This window comes from Canis aureus, chromosome 4, assembly GCF_053574225.1.
Source record: "Canis aureus isolate CA01 chromosome 4, VMU_Caureus_v.1.0, whole genome shotgun sequence".
In the NCBI taxonomy this organism is placed as follows: Eukaryota; Metazoa; Chordata; class Mammalia; order Carnivora; family Canidae; genus Canis; species Canis aureus.
This window is the reverse complement of record NC_135614.1, coordinates 44245217-44268365: the sequence shown is the minus strand read 5'-3', so window position 1 is coordinate 44268365 and position 23149 is coordinate 44245217. Positions and strand designations below refer to the sequence as shown.

General features: G+C 39.0%; 1 protein-coding gene, 1 long non-coding RNA gene and 1 other non-coding gene across 5 annotated transcripts in view; 1 reads left to right on the top strand and 2 right to left on the bottom strand.

Moving 5' to 3' along the window:
* SPDL1 (spindle apparatus coiled-coil protein 1) overlaps window positions 1-23149 on the top strand; it is a 373127-nt gene that overhangs the window by 154842 nt on the left and 195136 nt on the right. The window lies entirely within an intron of this gene.
* The window catches only part of LOC144312663 (uncharacterized), a 212805-nt gene that overhangs the window by 14998 nt on the left and 174658 nt on the right, over window positions 1-23149 (bottom strand). For all 3 annotated transcript variants that reach the window (XR_013378198.1, XR_013378197.1, XR_013378196.1), the window contains exon 3: window positions 2471-2513. This is a non-coding gene — a long non-coding RNA (uncharacterized LOC144312663). The remainder of the gene's footprint in view (window positions 1-2470; window positions 2514-23149) is intronic.
* Window positions 3743-3849, bottom strand: LOC144313157 (U6 spliceosomal RNA). Its single transcript, XR_013378885.1, has one exon. It is a non-coding gene; the product is annotated as a U6 spliceosomal RNA (small nuclear RNA).

Genomic DNA, 23149 nt, shown 5'->3' with positions numbered 1-23149 from the left:
CCAAGAGTTTATTTTTTTATTAACTCTCCCAGAAGATACTTGCATTTTAATAAGGTCTTTCAACACTTTAGCCCAACAGTCCTCAAAGTGCAGTCCATGGGCCTCTGGGGTCCTTAAGAAACTTTTAGGAGGTCTACAAAGTCACAACTATTTTCATAATAATACTAAGATGTTATTTGTCATTCTCACTGAGTTAACATTTGCACTGACAGTGCAGAAGCAACTGTGGATATAACTGCTGCTGCTGCCACTTTAGAACAAATCAAGGCAGGATACCCAAATATTATTGCATGCTTCAACACTACACACTCATGGAAAAAACAAAAAAACAGTTTTCTTAATATTATCTATGATGAAGTTATATTATTAATTTTATTAAAATCCCAACCCTTGAATACATGTATATTTTTAAAAGATTTATTTATTTGAGAGAGAGAGAGAGCACGCACATGGGGAATGCAGAGAGAGAGAAACTTCAGCAGACTCCATGCTGAGCGTGGAGCCCAGCGTGGGGCTGGATCTCATGCCCCTGAGATCATGAGCTGAAACCAACAGTCAGATGCTTTACTGACTGTGCCACCCAGGAGCCCAGAGTACACATATTTTTAATATTTTCTGTGACAAAATGGGAAGCACATATAAAACAGTTTTGAGGCACACCAAATTCTTAAGAAAAAGCACTTGTGAGATTTTGGGGGGCTGTGAACTAAACCAGCCACTTTTGCAATGGAACATCATCTTTTCTTGAAAAAATGATTGACAAACAAGCTGGTTGTTCAGACTTGAGTATCTAGCAGACATTTTCTCAAAAATGAACAAGTGAGTCTGTCATTTCAAGGAAAACAACTGACACTACTGTTTTCAATGATAAAGTTTAAACTTGCAAGTGAAAATCAGAATTTTAAAAAATTTTACCTACCATCATGAGCTTAACAAGTTTCCAATACTTAAAAATTTTTCTGATAAGATGAGTGGTGATCTTAATAGATGTGAGATTTTTTTTGTATTGTATAATGAAATGTATCAACATTTAGAAGATCTGTATAGCTCAGTGAATCAATATTTCCTAAATGATTAATGTATGTATGATATCATAAAACCATGCATGGGTAGAAGATCTATTCAAAGTGGAGGACATATCAATGGATTTTAATGTAATAGAGTATGAAAAGTTCATTGATATGGGGTCAGGTTACATACTATAACTTGTTTTGGTGTGCTAAAAAAAATCACCACAGTTATCTAAAAAGGCTGTTGAAATACTCCTCTCTTGGAGTATTTCTCTAATTACATACAGTGAGGTGGGATTTTCTTCATAACCTTCAACCCAAATAACATATCACAACAGATTAAAAGCAGAAGCAGATCTTAGAATCCAGCTGCCTTCTATTAAGCCAGACATTAAAGAGATTTTCAAAACTGTAAAGCTGACAGTCTTCTCAATGAAGTATTTTTGTTTTAGAAAATATATTATTTTTCAGAAAAATACTATGTTAACATAGGATAATATATTATTATTTAAAAGGAATTAATGAATTGAAGTTTTAAAATTTTCTGTTTTAATTTCCAATATGGTAAATATTGAGAGGTATAACTCACACAAAGGCTCTTTGGGATCCTCCACTATTTTTAAGAGTATAAATGAGATTTGAGACCAAAATGTTTGAGAACCATTGCTTTAATGCAAGGAAGTAATAATTTGGGTATTTATGATAAACCAGTGGGGTGGGCATTGAGCAAGAGGACTTTTTATCTTCTCTAAAAATCAAATGTACAATCTACGCTTATTCCTCTCAGAAAACTTGCTCCCAGGGAACCCCAAATTAAGACTTGGGTTACATGATCTCCCTACATTCACGGTGCCAGTTAAATCTATGCTTAGGCAAAAGCTCAGCATGGCATGCATTTAATTCAGATTTTTTCATGGATCATGACCTTTCAACTATAGGAGTGAGCAAAGGGAGGGAATTTCTATATGGTACCACTGGGAGGGTATCTTTCACCCCCAGTGTGAGTCTTAGTCCGAGAACATTTCTTGGCAGGTTCTGAGAGTCTGTATCAAATTAATCACCTCTTCAGATACTTGAGTGGACAGCCCTTGGGGCAGGAAGGGAGAGGCCTGGGAGGCAGAGCAGAATAAACATCTTAATCCAAATCAAGACTGAGGCCAGCTGTCCAGGCTGTTCTTGTGGCCACGGCTCACAGAGCTGCTGCCTATGGCTGTCTCTAGTTTATCCCTTGAAAGTGCCTCCTTCCCTCTCCTTCCCACGCAAGCAGCCAGTCCAATGTATGAATTTTTGGGTTGGACTCTAATTGCTGGTTATGCTGGGAAGCCCGCCTCCCTCTAATTCAGCCTTGACACAAATAGCTAGAAAGTTCATTTGCAAAGCCACAACTCCCACAGCAAAGCCCCTAGGGGTTCCCTTCTAGAGAGAGGACTTCTATTCCATTCAAGTCAACAGCTACTTACCGAGTGCCTATTTGGTACTTAGCATGTCCTGTGAAGAATGAATCTGAAAAACAAATTTGACAGAATCATAGAGGTTTGAAGTTTCCAGGTAGCTCATCATAGCTCTACCCTCACACAGGCCCACCAGCCTCTACTTGGACCAGTTCAGTGGTGAAGACCTGGCTGCTTCTACAAGCATTTTTAGAGAGATTTAGTTGGTAGAAAATTATTTCTGCTTCTCTAGGAGAGGCAGCATAACCCTCATAGCCTCAAAAGCCTCATGTGGTTAAGCCACATGGACCTGGGTTTTCATCTCATCTCAGTCACTTATGATTTTGAGCAAGTTGCTTTACCTATCTATGCCTCAATATCCTTATCTGTTAGAAGGGAATAACAATACCCTTCACAACAATACCCTTTAACACATTTGTGTTAAAATAAACTGTACTTGTGAAATATATTGCCCAGGTCCTAGCACAAGTTAAGTGTTTATTAAGCCAGTTCCACCAAGTAATTACCTTTGACCTTTAGCAAATTTAATAATTCAGATTATTTCATAACTGAAATAATACCTATAATTTAGGATTGTCAGGATGCATCCCTGATTAGGAACTTACTAGTTTTAGGACCTTGGGCAAGTTATTTTAATTTTTAAGCTAAAATTTTTTATATCTGTAAATAGTGGTAGCAGTGCTTACTATCTAAAGAGGTTTTGTGAGAAATAAAGTATATAAGATCCATATTAACTCTGTACTTGTTAAAAAGTAGGCTTCTTTAGCATTCACATCCATCCATTTGCCCTACGAGATGTCTTCCTTGCATGGTCTGTGGTCTGCTATTTGGATCTACACAGACTAAGTTAAAGCTTTTTCCCAACTGGATCCTTCATTATAATATTTCCCATTTGTTTTCTTTCCTTGGTATAGACTCTCCAGTATCTCCAAAGCATTTCTTGCATAATATTTTGAGCTTTTTACCATCCTGGGAATGTTTCCCAGATGGCTTTTAGTTTGTCAAGGTTCTTTTCAAAATATAATGTTCAGAACTGAATGTGAAATTCCAGGTAAAGATTGACCAGCCCAGAACACTTTGAGACTGTCATGTTCATTGTGTATGATGCTGAATTTCTTTGAATGGAATCAATGATTAAGTGGTAGATTTGCCATATTATTGATAATATTGAGCTTGTAGTCAACTTAGTTGTAGTTGCTTTTATATTTAACTTCTGTTAAACCATGTCTCTCCAATTCTAAGATGTTTAACTAAAAACAAAAAACAAAACAAAACAAAAACAAAAACATGGAATGCTTCACAAATTTACGTGTCATTTTTGCACGGGGGCCATGCTAACCTTCTCTCTATCATTCCAATATCAGTATATGTGCTGTTGAAGTGAGCATGCTTAATTTTTTTATTTTTATTTTTATTTTTTATTTTTTTGGAGTATTCTGTACCAACTTTATTTTTTTTTTAATTTATTTTTTATTGGTGTTCAATTTACTAACATACAGAATAACCCCCAGTGCCCGTCACCCATTCACTCCCACCCCCCGCCCTCCTCCCCTTCTACCACCCCTAGTTCGTTTCCCAGAGTTAGGAGTCTTTACGTTCTGTCTCCCTTTCTGATATTTCCCACACATTTCTTCTCCCTTCCCTTATATTCCCTTTCACTATTATTTATATTCCCCACATGAATGAGAACATATAATGTTTGTCCTTCTCCGACTGACTTACTTCACTCAGCATAATACCCTCCAGTTCCATCCACGTTGAAGCAAATGGTGGGTATTTGTCATTTCTAATAGCTGAGTAATATTCCATTGTATACATAAACCACATCTTCTTTATCCATTCATCTTTCGATGGACACCGAGGCTCCTTCCACAGTTTGGCTATCGTGGCCATTGCTGCTATAAACATCGGGGTGCAGGTGTCCCGGCGTTTCATTGCATTTGTATCTTTGGGGTCAATCCCCAACAGTGCAATTGCTGGGTCGTAGGGCAGGTATATTTTTAACTGTTTGAGGAACCTCCACACAGTTTTCCAGAGTGGCTGCACCAGTTCACATTCCCACCAACAGTGCATGAGGGTTCCCTTTTCTCTGCATCCTCTCCAACATTTGTTGTTTCCTGCCTTGTTAATTTGCCCCATTCTCACTGGTGTGAGGTGGTATCTCATTGTGGTTTTGATTTGTATTTCCCTGATGGCAAGTGATGCAGAGCATTTTCTCATATGCATGTTGGCCACGTCTATGTCTTCCTCTGTGAGATTTCTGTTCATGTCTTTTGCCCATTTCATGATTGGATTGTTTGTTTCTTTGGTGTTGAGTTTAATAAGTTCTTTATAGATCTTGGAAACTAGCCCTTTATCTGATATGTCATTTGCAAATATCTTCTCCCATTCTGTAGGTTGTCTTTGAGTTTTGTTGACTGTATCCTTTGCTGTGCAAAAGCTTCTTATCTTGATGAAGTCCCAATAGTTCATTTTTGCTTTTGTTTCTTTTGCTTTCGTGGATGTATCTTACAAGAAGTTACTATGGCCGAGTTCAAAAAGGGTGTTGCCTGTGTTCTCCTCTAGGATTTTGATGGAATCTTGTCTCACATTTAGATCTTTCATCCATTTTGAGTTTATCTTTGTGTCTGGTGCAAGAGAGTGGTCTAGTTTCATTCTTCTGCATGTGGATGTCCAATTTTCCCAGCACCATTTATTGAAGAGACTGTCTTTCTTCCAATGGATAGTCTTTCCGCATTTATCGAATATTAGTTGCCCATAAAGTTCAGGGTCCACTTCTGGATTCTCTATTCTGTTCCACTGATCTATGTGTCTGTTTTTGTGCCAGTGCCACACTGTCTTGATGGTCACAGCTTTGTAGTACAACCTGAAATCTGGCATTGTGATGCCCCCAGATATGGTTTTCTTTTTTAAAATTCCCCTGGCTATTCGGGGTCTTTTCTGATTCCACACAAATCTTAAAATAATTTGTTCTAACTCTCTGAAGAAAGTCCATGGTATTTTGATAGGGATTGCATTAAACGTGTATATTGCCCTGGGTAACATTGACATTTTCACAGTATTAATTCTGCCAATCCATGAGCATGGAATATTTTTCCATCTCTTTGTGTCTTCCTCAATTTCTTTCAGAAGTGTTCTATAGTTTTGAGGGTATAGATCCTTTACATCTTTGGTTAGGTTTATTCCTAGGTATCTTATGCTTTTGGGTGCAATTGTAAATGGGATTGACTCCTTAATTTCTCTTTCTTCAGTCTCATTGTTAGTGTATAGAAATGCCACTGACTTCTGGGCATTGATTTTGTATCCTGCCAGGCTACCGAATTGCTGTATGAGTTCTAGCAATCTTGGGGTGGAGACTTTTGGGTTTTCTATGTAGAGTATCATGTCATCGGTGAAGAGGGAGAGTTTGACTTCTTCTTTGCCAATTTGAATGCCTTTAATGTCTTTTTGTTGTCTGATTGCTGAGGCTAGGACTTCCAGTACTATGTTGAACAGCAGTGGTGAGAGTGGACATCCCTGTCTTGTTCCTGATCTCAGGGGAAAGGCTCCCAGTGCTTCCCCATTGAGAATGATATTTGCTGTGGGCTTTTCATAGATGGCTTTTAAGATGTCGAGGAATGTTCCCTCTATCCCTACACTCTGAAGAGTTTTGATCAGGAATGGATGCTGTATTTTGTCAAATGCTTTCTCTGCATCCAATGAGAGGATCATATGGTTCTTGGTTTTTCTCTTGCTGATATGATGAATCACATTGATTGTTTTACGGGTGTTGAACCAGCCTTGTGTCCCAGGGATAAATCCTACTTGGTCATGGTGAATAATTTTCTTAATGTACTGTTGAATCCTATTGGCCAGTATCTTGTTGAGAATTTTTGCATCCATGTTCATCAGGGATATTGGTCTGTAATTCTCCTTTTTGGTGGGGTCTTTGTCTGGTTTTGGAATTAAGGTGATGCTGGCCTCATAGAACGAATTTGGAAGTACTCCATCTCTTTCTATCTTTCCAAACAGCTTTAGGAGAATAGGTATTGTTTCTTCTTTAAACGTTTGATAAAATTCCCCTGGGAAGCCATCTGGCCCTGGACTCTTGTGTCTTGGGAGGTTTGTGATGACTGCTTCAATTTCCTCCCTGGTTATTGGCCTGTTCAGGTTTTCTATTTCTTCCTGTTCCAGTTTTGGTAGTTTGTGGCTTTCTAGGAATGCGTCCATTTCTTCTAGATTGCCTAATTTATTGGCGTATAGCTGTTCATAATATGTTTTTAAAATCGTTTGTATTTCCTTGGTGTTGGTAGTGATCTCTCCTTTCTCATTCATGATTTTATTAATTTGAGTCTTCTCTCTCTTCTTTTTAATAAGGCTGGCTAATGGTTTATCTATCTTACTAATTCTTTCAAAGAACCAACTCCTGGTTCTGTTGATCCGTTCCACAGTTCTTCTGGTCTCGATTTCGTTGAGTTCTGCTCGAATCTTTATTAACTCCCTTCTTCTCTTGGGTGTAGGATCTATTTGCTGTTTTTTCTCTAGCTCCTTTATGTGTAAGGTTAGCTTTTGTATTTGAGTTCTTTCCAGTTTTTGAATGGATGCTTGTATTGCGATGTATTTCCCCCTTAGGACTGCTTTTGCTGCATCCCAAAGATTTTGAACGGTTGTATCTTCATTCTCATTAGTTTCCATGAATCTTTTTAATTCTTCCTTAATTTCCTGGTTGACCCTTTTATCTTTTAGCTGGATGGTCCTTAACCTCCACGTGTTTGAGGTCCTTCCAAACTTCTTGTTGTGATTTAGTTCTAATTTCAAGGCATTATGGTCTGAGAATATGCAGGGGACAATCCCAATCTTTTGGTATCGGTTCAGACCCGATTTGTGACCCAATATGTGGTCTATTCTGGAGAAAGTTCCATGTGCGCTTGAGAAGAATGTGTATTCAGTTGAGTTTGGATGTAAAGTTCTGTAGATATCTGTGAAATCCATCTGGTCCAGTGTATCATTTAAAGCTCTCGTTTCTTTGGAGATGTTGTGCTTAGAAGACCTATCGAGTATAGAAAGAGCTAGATTGAAGTCACCAAGTATAAGTGTATTATTATCTAAGTATTTCTTCACTTTGGTTAATAATTGATTGATATATTTGGCAGCTCCCACATTCGGGGCATATATATTGAGGATTGTTAAGTCCTCTTGTTGAATAGATCCTTTAAGTATGATATAGTGTCCCTCTTCATCTCTCACTACAGTCTTTGGGGTAAATTTTAGTTTATCTGATATAAGGATGGCTACCCCTGCTTTCTTTTGAGGACCATTCGAATGGTAAATGGTTCTCTAACCTTTTATTTTCAGGCTGTAGGTGTCCTTCTGTCTAAAATGAGTCTCTTGTAGACAGCAAATAGATGTTCCTGCTTTTTTATCCAGTCTGAAACCCTGCGCCTTTTGATGGGGTCATTAAGCCCTTTCACATTCAGAGTTACTATTGAGAGATATGAGTTTAGTGTCATCATGATATCTATTCAGTCCTTGTTTTTGTGGACTGTTCCACTGAACTTCTTCTTAAAGGGGAATTTTAAGAGCCCCCCTTAAAATTTCTTGCAGAGCTGGTTTGGAGGTCACATATTCTTTTAGTTGCTGCCTGTCTTGGAAGCTCTTTATGTCTCCTTCCATTTTGAATGAGAGCCTTGCTGGATAAAGTATTCTTGGTTGCATGTTCTTCTCATTTAGGACCCTGAATATATCCTGCCAGCCCTTTCTGGCCTGCCAGGTCTCTGTGGAGAGGTCTGCTGTTACCCTAATACTCCTCCCCATAAAAGTCAGGGATTTCTTGTCTCTTGCTGCTTTAAGGATCTTCTCTTTATCTTTGGAATTTGCAAGCTTCACTATTAAATGTCGAGGTGTTGAACGGTTTTTATTGATTTTAGGCGGGGATCTCTCTATTTCCTGGATCTGAATGCCTGTTTCTCTTCCCAGATTAGGAAAGTTTTCAGCTAGAATTTGTTCAAATACATAATCTGGCCCTCTGTCCCTTTCGGCGTCCTCGGGAACCCCAATTAAACGTAGGTTTTTCTTTCTCAGGCTGTCGTTTATTTCCCTTAATCTATCTTCATGGTCTTTTAATTGTTTGTCTCTTTTTTCCTCAGTTTCCCTCTTTGCTATCAACTTGTCTTCTATGTCACTCACTCATTCTTCCACCTCGTTAACCCTCGTCGTTAGGACTTCTAGTTTGGATTGCATCTCATTCAATTGATTTTTAATTTCTGCCTGATTAGCTCTAAATTCTGCAGTCATGAAGTCTCTTGAGTACTTTATACTCTTTTCTAGAGCCACCAATAGCTGTATAATAGTGCTTCTGAATTGGCTTTCTGACACGAATTGTAATCCAGATTTTGTAACTCTGTGGGAGAGAGGACTGTTTCTGATTCTTTCTTTTGAGGTGAGGTTTTCCTTCTAGTCATTTTGCTCAGTGCAGAGTGGCCAAAAGCAAGTTGTATTGGGAAAAAGAGAAAAAGAGAGGAGAGAAAGAAGGAAAGAAAAGAGAAAGAGAAAAAAAAGGGAAGAAAAAAAACGAAAAAAAAAAAGAAGAAAAAGAGAAAGAAAAAGAAAGGAGAAAAAAAGGGGGTGGGGGAAGGAAACAAATCAAAAAGCAAAACAAAAAACAAAAAACAAAAAAAAAAGAACCACGGGGGAGTATCTTCCGATTCTGTGTACTTTAAGTCCCTTGGCTTCTCCTGGAGGTTGTCAGTCTAGCTGGTGTTCTGGGGGAGGGGCCTGTTGTGCTGGTTTTCAGGTGTTAGCAGTTGGGGGAGCTGCTGTGCCCCTGCCTGGTGCAGGGCTCAGTGGGGGTTGTTTACCCCGTGAGGCCGCAGGAGGAACAGCCCCAGTGGCGGGGCAGCTCTGGAAACCTGGATTCAGCTCCGGCAGGAATTCCGTCTGCAGGGCCTGGAGGCTCTGGGGCGGGGCTGCTGATCTCCTCAGCTCGGGGCAGGAGCGTCCTCGCTGTCCTGGGCCCTCCCAGCGTCTGCCTGTCCCGGGGGAGGCGGGATCCTGGGCTGTGTCCCGGCGCTCTGTGCTCCGGAGCCTGCGCTGGTGGATTCGCGCTCCCGGGCCGCGCAACCCCCTCCACGGAGCTGCCGCCCGAGCCCCCCCGAGCTGCTCCTGGAACCGCGCAGGCCCCTCTGCACGGAGCCTCTTCCTCTGCCTGAGCCCCTCCGAGCTGCTCCGGGTCCCGCCGCGCGCTGCAGCCCTTAGGGAGCTCGGCGCACTCTCCCGGGGCGCAGGTGTCTGTTACTGTCCCAGGGAACCCGAGGGCATCCTCGCCCTTCTGGGTCCTGCTCCAACTCCCTGCGAGCCCCTTTCCCCCGGGAAGGTTGGTGCAGCTCCTGCTCCTCCGGGACGGGGCTCTCCTGTCCTGGGGACCCTCGCCCCGGCCTCAGCCCGGCTCCTCGCGGGGCCCCTCCCCCTCGGAGGCCTTTTGTTTCTTTATTTCTTTTTCCCCCCGTCTTCCTACCTTGATAGATGCGCGAACTCTTCTCACTGTAGCATTCCAGCTGGTCTGTCTTTAAATCTCAGGCCGAATTGATAGATTTTCAGGATAATTTGAAGGTTTTCTAGGTAATTTGGTGGAGACAGGTGATTTGGAGATCCTACTCTTCCGCCGTCTTGCTCTAGTTTTCGCTTAATTTTTTTATTATGAATATAGGAATTTTTTCCTGATCTCTGGTAAAGTTGATTTCATTATTTTGACTCATTCTTCTTACCTATTTCTTTTAAAATCAATTTGGAGTTTGATATCCAACATTTCACTTACTTGTTGCATTCTCTGTCTACATATTTAATCAGAATGTTCTTTATTTAATTTAATGAAATTATTGAAGAAGATAAGCCAGTCAAAGCTCTGTAGGGCTAAAGAGAATGCACTGCACCACATCCAGGATGATTTTGGTCAACATTATAGAGGTCTGGTCAGTTAAATGGCTATAAACCTTCCATATTATAATACCATCCAGCTCTTAATTCTTTACTATTTCACATACTCCATGCTTGTAAAATGATGAAGTGATCTCCTTCCCCTATGGTACAGGGGGAAGCATATGGTTGATTTAAATCTTTGTTCTTTCTGTTGGGTATCATGTGGAAAATTCCTTAAATTTACCCTTGATTTTCTCATATGCAAAAAAGACAATATTACATTCCTCATTGTTTACTGGGAAAATTAAGAATAGTGATAATTAGAATCAATTCTCCAAAAAATGCAGATATTGCTTATTTCAGTAACTGGACTGGAATATAGATTATCTTTCCTTGTTGTATATGTTTTAAACATACAGAAGAAGAAAAGAGGCTCAGAGAAGTAAAGTAGCACCAAGATTCAAACTCATATCTGTTTTGCTTAAAAATACTTTATCATTCCACAATGCTATGGTACCTCACTGAGAATTAACTGTATAAAGCATTTTATATTATAAAATGCCAGATTGATATGAAATTTTTTATTATTCTTTTTATTGGAGTTCAATTTGCCAACATATAGCATATCACCCAGTACTCCTCTAGTCAAATGCCCCCCTCAGTGCCTGTCACCCAGTCCCCGCAACCCCCGCCCCACTTCCCCTTCCACTACCCCCTTGTTCGTTTCCCAGAGCTAGGAGTCTCTCATGTTCTGTCACCCTCACTGATATTTCCCACTCATTTTCTCTCCTTTTGCCTTTAGTCCCTTTCACTGTTTTTTATACTCCCCAAATGAATGAGACCACATAATGTTTGTCCTTTTCTGATTGACTTATTTCACTCTGCATAATACCCTCCTGGTCCATCCACGTCGAAGCAAATGGTGGGTATTTGTCATTTCTAATGGCTGAGTAATATTCCATTGTATACATAGACCACAGCTTCTTTATCCACTCATCTGTCGATGGACACCGAGGCTCCTTCAAGTTTGGCTATTGTGGACATTGCTGCTAGAAACATCGGGGTGCAGGTGTCCCGGCATTTAACTGCATCTGTATCTTTCGGGTAAATCCCCAGCAGTGCAATTGCTGGGTCGTAGAGCAGATATATTTTTAACTCTTTGAGGAACCTCCACACAGTTTTCCACAGTGGCTGCATCGTTCACATTCCCACCAACACTGCAAGAGGGTTCCCCTTTCTCCATATCCTCTCCAACATGTGTTGTTTCCTGTCTTGTTAATTTTCCCCATTCTCACTAGTGTGAGGTGGTATCTCATTGTGGTTTTGATTTGTATTTCCCTGATGGCAAGGGATGTGGAGCATTCTCTCATGTGCTTGTTGGCCATGTCTATGTCTTTCTCTGTGAGATTTCTGTTCATGTATTTTGCTCAATTCATGATTGGATTGTTTGTTTCTTTGCTGTTGAGTCTAATAAGTTCTTTATAGATCTTGGATACTAGTCCTTTATCTGATAGGTCATTTGCAAATATCTTCTCCCATTCTGTAGCTTGTCTTTTAGTTTTGTTGACTGTTTCTTTTGCTGTGCAGAAGCTTTTTATCTTGACTAAGTCCCAATAATTCATTTTTGCTTTTGTTTCCCTTGCCTTCATGGATGTATCTTGGAAGAAGTTGCTGTGGCCAAGTTCAAAAAGGGTGTTGCCTGTGTTCTCCTCTAGGATTTTGATGGATTCTTGTCTCACATTTAGATCTTTCATCCATTTTGAGTTTATCTTTGTGTATGGTGTAAGAGGTTGGTCTAGTTTCATTCTTCTACACGTGGCTGTCCAATTTTCCCAGCACCATTTATTGAAGAGACTGTCCTTTTTCCAGTGGATAGTCTTTCCTGCTTTGTCGAATATTAGTTGACCATGCAGTTGAGGGCCCATTTCTGGAGTCTGTATTCTGTTCCATTGATCTGTGTGTCTGCTTTTGAGCCAGTGCCACACTGTCTTGATGGTCACAGCTTTGTAGTACAACCTGAAATCTGGCATTGTGATGCCCCCAGCTCTGGTTTTCTTTTCTAATATTCCCCTGGCTTTTCAGGGTCTTTTCTGATTCCACAGAAATCTTAAGATGGTTTGTTCCAACTCTCTGAAGAAAGTCCATGGTATTTTGATAGGAATTGCATTAAATGTGTAAGTTGCCCTGGGTAGCATTGACATTTTCACAATATTAATTCTTCCAATCCATGAGCATGGAAATTTTTCCATCTCTTGGTGTCTTCCTCAATGTCTTTCAGAAGTGTTCTGTAGTTTTTAGGATATAGATCCTTTACCTCTTTGGTTAGGTTTATTCCCAGGTATCTTATGCTTTTGGATGCAATTGCAAATGGGATTGACTCCTTAATTTCTCTTTCTTCAGTCTCATTGTTAGTGTATAGAAATGCCACTCATTTCTGGGCATTGATTTTGTATCCTGCCACACTGCTGAATTCTGTATGAGTTCTAACAATCTTGGGGTGGAGTCTTTGGGTTTTCTAAGTACAGTATCATGTCATCTGCAAAGAGGGAGAGTTTGACTTCTTCTTGCCAATTTGAAAGCCTTTTATTTCTTTTTGTTGCCTGATTGCTGAGGCTAGGACTTCTAGTACTATGTTGAATAGCAGTGGTGAGAATGGACATCCTGTCGTGTTCCTGATCTTAGAGGAAAAGCTCCCAGTGTTTCCCCATTGAGAATGATATTTGCTGTGGGATTTTCATAGATGGCTTTTAAGATGCTGAGGAATGTTCCCTCTATCCCTACACTCTGAAGAGTTTGGATCAAGAATGGATGCTGTATTTTGTCAAATGCTTTCTCTGCATCTATTGAGAGGATCATATGGTTCTTGTTTTTCCTCTTGATATGATCTATCACGTTGATTGCTTTATGAGTGGTGAATCAGCCTTGCATCCCGGGGATAAATCCCACTTGGTCATGGTGAATAATCCATCTTCTTAATGTACTGTTGGATCCTATTGGCTAGTATCTTGTTTAGAATTTTTGCATCTGTGTTCATCAGGGATATTGGTCTATAATTCTCTTTTTCGGTGGGGTCTTTGCCTGGTTTTGGAAATAAGGTGATGCTGGCCTCATAGAACGAGTTTGGAAGTATTCCATCCCTTTCTATCTTTTGGAACAGTTTTAGTAGAATAGGTATTGTTTCTTCTTTAAACGTTTGATAGAATTCCCCTGGGAAGCCATCTGGCCCTAGACTTTTGTGTCTTGGGAGGTTTGTGATGACTGCTTCAATTTCCTCCCTGGTTATTGGCCTATTCAGGTTTTCTATTTCTTCCTGCTCCAGTTTGGTAGTTTGTGGTTTTCCAGAAACACATCCATTTCTTCTAGATTGCCTAATTTATTGGCGTATAGCTGCTTATCATATGTTTTTAAAATCGTTTGTATTTCCTTGGAATTGGTGGTGATCTCTCCTTTTTCATTTTGTGATTTTATTAATTAGAGTCTTTTTTGTTTTTAATAAGGCTGGATAATGGCTTATCCAACTTATTAATTCTTTCAAAGAACCAACACCTGGTTTTGTTGATCTGTTCCACAGTTCTTCTGGTCTCTATTTCATTGAGTTCTGCTCGAATCTTTATTATCTCCCTTCTTCTGCTTGGTGTAGGTTTTATTTGCTGTTCTCTCTCCAGTTCCTTTAGGTGCAAGGTTAGCTTTTTTATTTGAGTTTTTTCCAGTTTTTTGAGGGATGCTTGTATTGCGATGTATTTCCCCCTCAGGACTGCTTTTGCTGTATCCCAAAGATTTTGAATGGTTGTATCTTCATTCTCATTACTTTCCATGAATCTTTTTAGTTCTTCTCTAATTTCCTGGTTGACCCTTTCATCTTTTAGCATGTTGCTCTTTAACCTCCACATGTTTGAATTTTTTCCAAATTTCTTTTTTTTTAAATTTTTATTTATTTATGATAGTCACAGAGAGAGAGAGAGAGAGAGAGAGAGGCAGAGACACAGGCAGAGGGAGAAGCAGGCTCCATGCACCGGGAGCCCGACGCGGGACTCAATCCCGGGTCCCCAGGATCGCGCCCCGGGTCAAAGGCAGGCACCAAACCGCTGTGCCACCCAGGGATCCCAACGATTGAGTTCTTAGTTTCAAAGCATTGTGGTCTGAAAATATGCAGGGTACAATCCCAATCTTTTGGTATAGTAAAGACCTGATTTGTGACCCAGTATGTGGTCTATTCTTGAGAAAGTTCCATGTGCACTTGAGAAGAATGTGTATTCAGTTTCGTTTGGATGTAAAGTTTTGTAAATATCTGTGAAATCCATCTGGTCCAGTGTATTATTTAAAGCTCTTGTTTCTTTGGAGATGTTGTGCTAAGAATATCAGTCATTTGCAGAAAGTGCCATGTTTAAGTCTCCCAGTATTAGTGTATTATCTAAGTATGTCTTAACTTTGGTTATTAATTGATATACTTTGCAGCTTCCATATTTGGGGCATAAATATTCATGATTGTTAGGTCTTCTTGTTAGATAGACCCTTTAAATATGATATAGTGCCCCTTTTCATCTCTTACTACATTCTTTGGGATAAACTTTAATTTATCTGATATGAGTATTGCTACCTCTGCTGTGTTTTGAGGACCATTTGAATGGTACATGGTCTCTTTCATTTTCAGGCTGTAGGTGTCCTTAGATCTAAATGAGTCTCTTGTAGACAGCGAATAGATGGGTCTTGCTTTTTTCTCCAGTCTGAAATCCTGAGTCTTTTGATGGGATCATTAAGCCCATTCACGTTCAGAGGTACAATGGAAAGATATGAATTTAGTGTCATCGTAATACCTATTCAGTCCCTGTTTGTGGATTATTTCTTTGGGCATCTTTGTTTCTTTCTTTGTTTCTTTCTTTCTTTCTTTCTTTCTTTCTTTCTTTCTTTCTTTAAAAATGTTATTTATTTATGACAGACACACACAGAAAGAGGCAGAGACACAGGCAGAGGGAGAAGCAGTCTCCATGCAGGGAGTCTGACATGGTATTTGAATCCAGGACTCCAGGATCACACCCTGGGCTGAAGGCGGCATTAAACTGCTGGGCCACCAGGGCTTCTTCTTTCTTTTACAGGGTCTCCCTTAATTATTTTTGGAGAGCTGGCTTGGTGGTCACATATTCTTTCAGTTTCTGCCTATCTTGGAAGCTCTTTATCACTCCTTCTATTCTGAATGAGAGCTTTGCTGGATAAAGTATTCTTGGCTGCACATTCTTCTCATTTAGGACCCTGAATATATCCTGCCAGCCCTTTCTGGCCTGCCAGATTTCTGTGGAGAGGTCTCCTGTTCATCTAATATTTCTCTCCATATAAGTTAGGGATCTCTTGTCTCTTACTGCTTTAAGGATTTTCTATTTATGTTTGGGATTTGCCAGTTTCACTATCAAATGTCGAGGTTTATATTGACTTTAGTGGGGGATCTCTCTACCTCCTGGTTCTGAATGCCTGTCTCCCCCACCCCACCCCAAATTAAGGAAGTTCTCAGCCATGATTTGTTCAAATACACTTTCTGGTCCTACGTCCCTTTTGGCACCCTCTGGAACCCCAATTAAACCTAGATTTTTCCTTCTGAGGCTGTCATTTATTTCCCTTAACATTTCCTCATGGTCTTTTAATTGTTTTTCTCTTTTTTCCTCAGCTTCCTTCCTTGCCATCAACTTATCTTGTATGTCACTCACTCTTTCTTCTACCCCATTAACCCTCGTCGTTAGGACATCCAGCTTGGATTGCATCTCATTTAATTGACTTTTAATTTTGGCCTGATTAGATCTAGATTCTGCAATCATGAAATTTCTTGAATCCTTTATGCTTTTTCCTAGAGCCACCAGTAGCTTTAAAATTGTGCTTCTGAATTGGCTTTCTGACTTTGAATTGTAATCCAAATTCTGTAACTCTGTGGCAGAGAGTACTGTTTCTGATTATTCTGTTGTGAGTTCTTCTTTCTAGTCATTTTGCTCATGCAGAGTGGCTAAAAAGGAGTTGTATTGGAAAAAGAAAGAAAAAACAAAAATCAAAAACAAAAACTAGGAGAGGTTTCCTCTGGTTATATATACTGTATATCCCTTGACTTCCCCTGGAGCTTTCCCATGCTGCTTGGCCAGAACTTGCTCTTCCCCTGTCCTTCCAGTTGTATTCTGGGGGAGGGGCCTGCTGTGCTGACTCTCAGGTGTGTGTACCTGGGGGCGCTGCCCTGCCCCCTGCCGGATGCATGGCTCAATGGGAGTGTTTATCCTGTGATGCCACTGTTCCCTGGAGCCTGCTCCGTCCCAGGCACAGGGTGACACCAGGAGGAACAGCAACAGTGATGGCGGCCAGCCTCCCCAGCCCTGTAGTCAGCTCCCAATGTAACTATGGTAGCTCCCAGTCCGCGCTGGCCTGGATGCTCCTGGAGGCGGGGGCCACTGATCTGTGCAGCTCAGGGGCGCCCAGCGGCAGGAGCATCCTCACTGTCCTGTGCCCTCCCCACCTCTCCCTGTCCTGGGGGGAGCGCAGGATCCTGAATTGTGTACCCCGGGGCCCTGGGATCTGGGACTTGTGTGGCTGGAATCCTGCTCCCCGACTGGGCTCCCAAAGGCAGTGGGGCGCAGCCCCCTCCCCCTGAAGCTCCCGCCTGAGCTTCTCCCGAGGCCTCGCCAGGTGGGCCCTTCAGCCCTTTACCGAGCTTGGCCCACAGTCTGTGGTGCACTCTCCCCCAGGCGCATCTCCTCTGTTAGTGACCCCGGGGAACCTGGAGGCTCCACTTCTCCTCCTGTGGTTCTGCCCGGCTTCCATGTTGAGTGCCTTTCCCTCCGGGAAGAATCTGGTGCGGGTTTTTAAAGCTCCTGCTTTTCCCAGACTGGGTTTTCCAGTCCCAGAGGCTCTAGCTACCCGGTTAGCTAGCTCTCGTGGAGCCCCTCCCCCACTTGATTCTTTTTTATTTTTATTTTTCCACCTTCCTACTTTGTTAGAAGTGCTAACAAAGTGCTAATTTGAAAGTTATCTAGGTAAGTTGGTGTGGACAGGTAACTTGGGGACCTTACTCCTCTGCCATCTTGCCCTACCCCCCCTTAAAATCAGTATTTATGGACTCTATTTTACATATGAAGAAATCAAGTCTTGAGCAATGGTGGATTAGGTGGTTCAAGCTGATATTCCTGCTGAAGACAATTTTTAAAATTCTGGAAAAAATATGCAAAATATCTTCTAAAAGAATTCCAGAGCAAGCATGTTACTAATAAACAGGAAAACAGTCTCACAAATATAAAAGCCAAACTTAATATTTTCAGCAAAGAACTAGTAGTCATTAAATCTAGTTTACCAGATTTAGCAAATAACTAGAGATTTTAGAATTAATAAAGAAACTCATTGGTTGGATTCAATAGTTTATTAAATAGATCTGAAGAAAAAATAAATAAACTAGAAGAGAGATCAAAAGAGAGTATTCAGGAGTATCATAGGGAGAAAAATGTATATGAAACAACAGAGCAGGTAGGATCCCAGAGGATACAATTGGGAGGTCTAACATATCTGTAACCAGAGAATTAACAGGAGAAAAGAGAATATGGAAGAAGGGATGATGACTGAAAATGGCTCAAAATAGATGCAAATATTGACCTACTGATTTGAGATAACCTAATAAATCCCAAGTGTTATATAAAAATAAACCTATACCTAGAAACATAATATTGAAAAATTTTAAAAGGATATATTTTTAAAGCTAAAGGAAAATGCAGATACCCTTCAAAGTAACGGTAAGAATGACAGCTGACTTTCCACCTTGATAGTGAAAGCCAGCAGACAGTGGAATGACAGGGTTTTATTTGATTTAAGAAAACAATTGTCAGCAAAAAAATATTCTTCAATAATAAAGGTGACAGAAGAATTCTGGGAACACAGCTGTTTGTTTTTTAGTAGTCTCTGTGAATCACCCTATAAAAAATACTAAGGCAACCAACGTTGAAAAACTAAGAGACCAAGAATAATATCTATAACAAAAATAGAGATTAAGATATGTCTACCCATCCAAACAAAGTGATTTGGATGAATCACTGGACAGCAGCTACTGGACATGTATGGTGTGAGCATGTATGTCCTGAAATAAGAACCACAAAATCCTTGACAGTTATTCTCTGAAAAGTGTAAGAGTCCAAACTGAGATTGAGATGCCAAAACTGGGAGGAATTTTTTACATTGCAATTTACAATGGAGGGGGATGGGATCCATAAGAAGGTGTGAATGGCTGAAGCAGCCAGGGCCCTATGAATTTTCAAAACTAAACCACTCAAGTTTTCATCCAGGATGAAACCCTCTATTATAGGAAAAAGGTTGGGAAAGAGTTAAACTTGAGTAGGACAGAGGCAAAAGTGACAAAGAAAAGAGAAGAGCTAGATAAAAGTGAAGAAGGGGGAAAATGCCAGGAGATCTCCTAAAATATGAGGTCATATTTTTTAACACTTTACAATAGAAGGAGAAACTCTTGAGTAACAAAACTAGGGAAACTATTCACTCTAGTTCCTGAAAGTACAAGAGCACTAATTTGATGTGCAAAGAAAAGAAACCAAAAAGAACCTTGTTCATTATCCATTGGAAGATATGATGAGAAAAAAGAAAATGAGGAGCAGAATAACATCCCTACAGACAATGAAACTAGACTGGAAACAAAAAAATAAAGATTCTAACCCAGTTAAAGACTGCAAAATAATATATCAAGACAAGTTAAAACAAATTAAGATAATTGACAAAGATAAAAAAATAGCATATATCAGAAATTGAAAAACTCAGAAATAAAATGAGAATTCAAGAAAGAAAGAGAAAAAAAGGAAAACAAATTTATCTCAGAAATGAAGATTAAACTAGAAGAAACATAGGAATAAAAATAATGACTTAAGAGAAATAGAAAGTGAAAGAAAAAAACTGAAGTTAAGACTAAAATTAGCTGAAAGAAAATAAAAAATAAAGAAAATAAGCAAAGATATCTGAATACATAGATGATTTCACTAGAGAAAATAAAATCAAAGCAATGGGGAAAAATACTGAAATATGATTCAAGACAACTTTGTGGAATTTGGAAAAAAATAAGACATGAAAGCACATATTGAAAGGACTCACATCTTGGTTCCAAAAATCAACTCGGAACAACTAACACCAAATATATTATAGAAAAAGCAGTAAAACTTTATATAAATGGGAAAAAAATCATTTGGATATCCACACAAAATTACCACGTTATGTTTAAAGAAAAAAAATCATACAGCCATCTAATTTTATAATAGCTATACTTTATACCAAAAGACAATGATATTTAAAATTCCCATGGAGGGAAATGTGAGCTGATTATTTAGTCATTCACATTCTCTTTCAAGAATAAAGGCCTAAATAAACCTTAAGAATATGATTTTCATTAGAACTTTTGGAAGAAAGTATTAGATGAAAGGCTTCAGACAACTAAAGTGAGTTGTCTAACATAATGTAAGAGTCATTGACATAATATAGTTACATTTGGTAACTACTTTCATCAGATAAAACAGGCAACCAGATATTATGTGTCTCCTGAGGAAAAGATTCAATACCATATCTGAATAGTCTTGCCAAATAACTGAATCTGTCTGCAATAAATCCATTAGCTACCAATTTGTGAGAAATAGAGGAGAGAGGGACTTGTTAAGTGACACTCCAGGGATGCTATCAGAAAAACTAAGTTTATGGAGAAATTCTACAGGATAAATCAGGATAGCGTCAAAAGTTAAAATGTAGTAAAGAGAAGACATAGAGAGAAACAATAGATTAAAATAATTAAAAATCTTATCAAGGAGTTACCATGTATATAAACTTTATTAGGATTCTAATTCAAAGAAACAAACAGGAAAAAAAAATTAAATACGGTCATTTTCAGACCACAAAAAAACAGAATTTTCTGCCAGTGGATCTGTAATAAGAGGAATACTAAAGGATTCTCTTAAGACAAAAGGAAAGAAGTGCAGGAAGAAACATGGAACAATTAAGATGGTAAATATGAAAAATAATGTAAATGAAATGACTAAGCAAAATAAAATTAACATGTTTGATACATACAAAAATCAATTGCATTTCTAAATTCAAGTGGCAGTTTGAAAACAAGCTTCATAAAGAGATATCATTCACAATAGATTAAAAAAATCAAATTCCTAGGAATGAATCTAACAAAATATGTGAAAAACTTCCTAATAGAATATTATAACATTTAATGATAGAAATCTTAAAAGTCCTAAACAGGGATCCCTGGGTGGCGCAGCGGTTTAGCGCCTGCCTTTGGCCCAGGGCTTGATCCTGGAGACCCGGGATCGAATCCCACGTCGGGCTCCCGGTGCATGGAGCCTGCTTCTCCCTCTGCCTGTGTCTCTGCCTCTCTCTCTCTCTCTCACTGTGTGCCTATCATAAATAAAAAAAATAAAAAAATAAAAAAATAAAAAAAAAATAAAAGTCCTAAACAGAGATATATCTTAATTATAAATTAGAAGACTCATTATTGCAAAAGTGTTTAATTCCCTCCAGATTGATTCTGCCTTCAAAAAATCCTAAAATCTTTCCTGTGGAATTTCCAGTATAATTTAAAAATGTAAATAGAAATGCAAACATGCAAGAATAGCAAAGACAATTTAAATAGGGAAAACAAGGTGGGGAGACTTGCTATATTGGATATCAAGATTTATTATAATGTTATAATAATTAAGGTAATATTTTATAAGTATCAGTTTAGACAAATAAATAATAATGCATAACAGAAGCAGATCTAACACAATAAAGTGATATTTGATTTATCTTAAAAATGTCACTGTGGAGAAAGGATGGTCTTTTCAATAAATAGTACTGGGATAATTAGGTATGCCTATGGGAAAATATAAATTTGACTCCAATCTTAACACCATCAATCAAAAAAAATCAATTCTAGATGTATTATAGACCTAAATATGAAAAGCAAACAATAATATTTTAAATTTTTTTTTTTTTTTTTATTTATGATAGTTACAGAGAGAGAGAGAGAGGCAGAGACACAGGCAGAGGGAGAAGCAGGCTCCATGCACCAGGAGCCCGACGTGGGATTCGATCCCGGGTCTCCAGGATCGCGCCCTGGGCCAAAGGCAGGCGCCAAACCGCTGCGCCACCCAGGGATCCCAATATTTTAGATTATAATAGAGAGGATTATCTTTAGTTTGAGATAAAAGTTTTAGATATTACATAAAAAGCATTAAGCTGATAAATTTGACTACATTCAAGTTAAGAACTTCATTTTTTTCAAGATGTATTAATAAGCAAATAAAAAAGCATACCACAGAGGGTGAAAAGATATTAGCAAAACATATAACCCAAAAGGAGCTCAAATTCAGAAGGTGTAAAGAATTTTCATAAATTGATAAAGATAATATAGACAATCCAGCAGAAATATAGGCAAAGACCTGAAGGTTTAGACCTTCAGGTCTAAACAAAAGTTTTAAGAAAAGGAAAATGGAGCAGAGACACTAAAGGTCCTTCAAAAGGGAGAAAATCTGGGGCATCTGGATCATTCAGTCAGTTGAAATCAAATTCTTGTTTGTGGGAATGAGCCCCACATCAGGTTCTGCACTAGGCATGGAGCCTACTTAAGATTATCCCTCTCCCTCTTCCTCTACCTTTCCCCTACTCCCTTGTGCACATGTTCTCTTGGTCTCTCACTCTCTCTCTCTCAAAAAAGAGAGAAAATCCAAATAATCCATAAACATTAAGAAAGGTACACAAGGATCAAGAAAAGGCAAGATAAAATCAAATGAAATATTATCACACATCTAGTCAAATAGCTGAAAGCTAAAACAATGGACAATATAATGTGTTGGTGAGGATGGAAAATGATGGGAATTCTCATATACCATTGATAGATTTATAAATTGGTACACTTTGGAAACACTTTTGGATTATCTATTACATTTGAAGATAATCCATGCCTTGTGACCCAGCAATTACAGGATTCATGCACATGTGCCACAGAAGACAAAGGCAAGAAAGTTCACAGCAGCATTAGCTGTCATGACCCCAAACTGGGACTAACCTAACTGTCCATCACAAGTAGAATGGCCATATAAAATATGGTATATTCATGCAATGGAACACTACACAGTGACAAACATGAGTGAATTACAGCTACATACAATAAAGTGCTGAACCACTCAAACATAACACTGAAGAACATTCACACATAACATGTGAAGCCATGCACAAAGAATACATACTACAGATTTCCATTTAAACAACATTCAAACCAGGGAAAAAACCCTACAGTATTTAGGGGTATTTACATGGTGGACTTGAAGAAATGCAAAGAAGTTATCACTATATGATTCAAGTTATAGTTACATTTAGGTGAAGGGGATGAAATGTGATAAGAAAAGGACACAGAGAGGGCCTCCAAGGTCCTGATAAAGTTCTGTATTGTGCCATGATTTATGTGATCTAGGTGTACACATTTCATAAGAATTCATTAAATTGTATTTTATGTTTATACATTTTTCTGTCTGTTTTAAAAGAGGTTTTAAATGAAGATAGGAAACCAAGGCTCAGAGATTTTAACTGAGTTTTCCAAGGTGGGTTACCCATCAACTTAAGACAGCCCTGGTATCTCTGATTCCCAAACTTGTGGTAATGCTTTCAGGCACTATATTATACGTTAGTTACCATCCAATGGAGTACATCATTTATATCTGCAATATAAGAAATAAATAAACAGTGATATAAAAGAGGTAAAAAAAGAATCAAACCAAGGAAGAGATCATGTTAGCTACTGGAGCAAGC